This window comes from Aulonocara stuartgranti, assembly GCF_965226115.1.
Source record: "Aulonocara stuartgranti genome assembly, chromosome: 22".
NCBI lineage: Eukaryota > Metazoa > Chordata > Actinopteri > Cichliformes > Cichlidae > Aulonocara > Aulonocara stuartgranti.
The window spans coordinates 3,284,350-3,288,180 of record NC_138957.1 but is presented as its reverse complement, the minus strand read 5'-3'; positions in this window follow the sequence as shown (position 1 = coordinate 3,288,180).

The following is a 3,831-nucleotide window of genomic DNA, read 5'->3' as shown; positions in this document are numbered from 1 at the left end:
GGTGTGTCAGAGATGCCGAGAGAGGAAAGTCTGCTTAGAAGGACAGAGTGAGAAATGGTGTCAAAGGCTGAGCTCAGATCTAAAAGGACAAGAATGGTGAGAAGACCAGAGTCAGCTCCGATTAGAAGATCGTTAGTGACTTTAAGTAGAGCAGTTTCGGTACTGTGACATGAGCGAAAATATGAAATGTAACCTAAGACTCTCTAAAAAATCAGCATTGCTGTTGGGCTTTTTATTTATCCATTTGTTGATTCACTCGAAGAGCAAGTAACGCAACCAAGTGATCAGTTTGATATCAATCTTTTGTGATACACCGTCATATTTACATTATTAGTTCAGTACAAATGATTTGCTTTGGTACCTGATCAAACTTAAGCTCTCCTCTGTCTGCAGCAAACTCGCAGGCAGCAGCTTCTCCCCCCTCGCTCACATGGGTGCTGTGCTCAGTCGCCTAGTGCCTGAGCTCGGATCATACCAAAATTAGGGGGAATTTACGATGGTGCGCTCTGTGCTTCGTGTGTTGTTTTTGTTTTATACAGTTGTCAGTCAGGCATCTAACTAACAAATGACCCCAGTAAGCCACCCCCCCGCTCCGCTGATGGTTGACTCCAAATCTCCTGAACACTATGTCGATTTGAGAACGCAAGACCGAAACAGCAAGACCAAGACCGAGACCAAGACAAAAGTCCGTCGAGACCAAGACAAGACCAAGACAAAAGTCTGTCGAGACCAAGACGAGACCAAGACCACGTAAAAGTGGTCTCGAGACCGGTCTCGAGACCAAGACCGGTCTCGAGACATCCAACTCTAGTAGGATCTCCCATGGCAAATTGGTCCTGGGTGAGGGACCAGACAAAGAGCGATTCAGAAGACCCTTATGAAGAGAACATTGAGGGAACAGTTTACCCTGCCCGGGTTACCGGGGCCCCGCCCTGGAGCCAGGCCCGGGGAGGGTGCCCGAGGGCGAGCGTCTGGTGGCCGGGCCTTAGTCCATGGGGCCCGGCCGGCACAGCCCGAAGAGGAGACATGGGCCCATCCTCCCGCAGGCCCACCACCCGCAGGAGGCGCCATAGGGGTCGGGTGGATTGTGTGCTGGGTGGCGGCCAGGAGTGGAGGCCCTGGCAGACTGATCCCCGGCTGCCAAGACTGGCAATAGGGACATGGAATTTCACCTCTCTGGTGGGGAAGGAGCCTGAGTTAGTGCGTGAGGTTGAGAGGTACTGGCTAGATATAGTCGGACTCACCTCTACGCATGGCTTGGGCTCTGGAACCAGTCTCCTGGAGAGGGGCTGGACTCTGTCTCAGGAATGGCCTCCCTGATCTGAACCCGAGCGGTGTTTTGTTATTGGACTTCTGTGCAAATCAAGTTTGGCCATAACGAACACCTTGTTCGAACATAAGAGTGTCCATAAGTGCATGTGGCACCAGGACGCTCTAGGCCTTAGGTCGATGATCGATTTTGTAATCATATCACACTCGGGTAAAGAGAGGGGCTGAGCTGTCAACTGATCACCACCTGGTGGTGAGTTGGATCAGGTGGCGGGGGAGGACGCTGGACAGACCCGGTGCACCTAAACGCGTAGTGAGGGTATGCTGGGAACGTCTAGCAGAGGCCCCAGTCCGCGAGATCTTCAACGCACACCTCCGGCAGAGCTTCAACGGCATTCCGAGAGAGACTGGGGACATTGAGTCCGAATGGACCATGTTCAGCATCTCCATTGCCGAAGCAACTGCATTGAGCTGCGGCCGCAAGGTGGTTGGTGCCTGCCGTGGTGGTAATCCCCGAACCAAATGGTGGACACCAGAGGTGAAGGGAGCCACCAGGCTGAACAAGGAGTCCTATCGGGCTTGGTTAGCCTGTGGGATTCCAGAGGCAGCCGACAGGTATCGACAGGCCAAGCGGAATGTGGCTCGGGCAGTGGCTGAAGCAAAAACTCGGGTGTGGGAAGCGTTCGGAGAGGCCATGGAAAAAGACTTTCGGACTGCCTCGAAGAGATTCTGGCAAACCGTCAGGCATCTCAGGAGGGGAAAGCGGTGCTCTACCTGCACTGTGTATAGTGCTGGCGGAGCGCTGCTGACGTCGACTGAGAAAATTGTCAGGCGGTGGAAGGAATACTTCGAGGACCTCTTTAATCCCACTGACACGTCTTCCGAGGAGGAGGCAGAGTCTGGGGATGAGGGGAAGGACCCGCCAATTTCCGGGGGCGAGGTCACTGAGGCAGTTAAACAACTCCTTCGTGGCAGAGCCCCTGGTGTTGATGAGGTCCGCCCCGAGTTCCTGAAGGCTCTGGACGTTGTAGGGCTGTCCTGGTTGACACGCCTCTGCAATGTTGCGTGGAGATCAGGGGCAGTACTGGCCAGGGATGTCTGGCCCATTGCTACGGGCCATTTGATCCCTATACAACCGTTGCAAGAGCTTGGTTCGCATTGCCGGCAATAAGTCGGACTCGTTCCCGGTGGGTGATGGGCTCCGCCAGGGCTGCCCTTTGTCTCCGGTTCTGTTCATAATTTTTATGGACAGGATTTCTAGGCGCAGCCAAGTGGCGGAGGGCTTTCGCTTTGGTGGCCTCAGAATCTCATCTCTGATTTTTGTGGATGATGTGGTTCTGTTGGCTTCATCGGGTGAGGGCCTCCAGCTCGCACTGGAACTGTTCGCAGCTGAGTGTGAAACAGTGGGAATGAGGATCAGCGCCTCCAAATCTGAGGCCATGGTTCTCAGCCGGAAAAGGGTGGAGTGCCCACTCCGGGTCGGGGATGAGTTCCTTCCCCAAGTGGAGGAGTTCAAGTATCTCGGGGTCTTGTTCGCGAGTGATGGGAGAAGGGAGCCGGAGATCGACAGACGGATTGGGGCTGCAGCTGCAGTAATGCGGACGCTGCACCGGTCCGTCGTGGTGAAGAGGGAGCTGAGTGTAAAAGCGAAGCTCTCAATTTACCGGTCGATCTACGTCCCTACCCTCACCTATGGCCACGAGCTGTGGGTAGTGACCGAAAGAACGAGATCGCGGATACAAGCGGCAGAAATGAGCTTCCTCCGAAGGGTGGCTGGCCTCCCCCTTAGAGATAGGGTGAGAAGTTCGGCCATCCGGGAGGGGCTCAGAGTAGAGCAGCTGCTGCTCCACATCGAAAGGAGCCGGCTGAGGTGGTTCGGGCATCTGACAAGGATGCCCCCTGGGCACCTCCTGGGTGAGGTGTTCCGGGCATGTCCCACCGGAAGGAGGCCCCGGGGCAGACCAAGGACATGCTGGAGAGATTATATCTCTCGGCTGGCCTGAGAACGCCTTGGTGTTCCCCCGGATAAGCTGGAGGAGGTGGCTGGGGAGAGGGAGGTCTGGGCCTCTCTGCTTAGGCTGCTGCCCCCGTGACCCGGCCTCGGATAAAGCGGATGAAGATGGATGGATGGATGGAATCAGTACACTGAATTTCATGTAAATAACCTGCTCCTTTCCCAGTAGCAAAGTCTTTGTTGTCCTGTGTGATGGTTTAAGTTTGGTTCTCTTTATTGTTTTCTGCTTGTGTTAGATTTATAGTTCCTAGTTTTCTGTCACTGTGGCTTCCCTGTTTTCCATGTTTAGTTACTCTTGTCACCGTGTTTCATGTTCCCTCTGTTCCCCTCATGTCTCCATGTCACAGTGTCAAGTCTGCGTCTTTATGAAGGTCTAATGTTATCGTTTTATTTAGTCGCATGTTCAGTGTATTCCATTTTGCTTCCTTGCTTACCAATTAACTTTGCAAAAGTTTTTTTCTGATCTAGTGACATTACTATTCCTCTTGTTTTCTGGCACTATCCCTGGATAATGAGGGTGAGTAGCCTAACACTGTAAGTAGAATCTC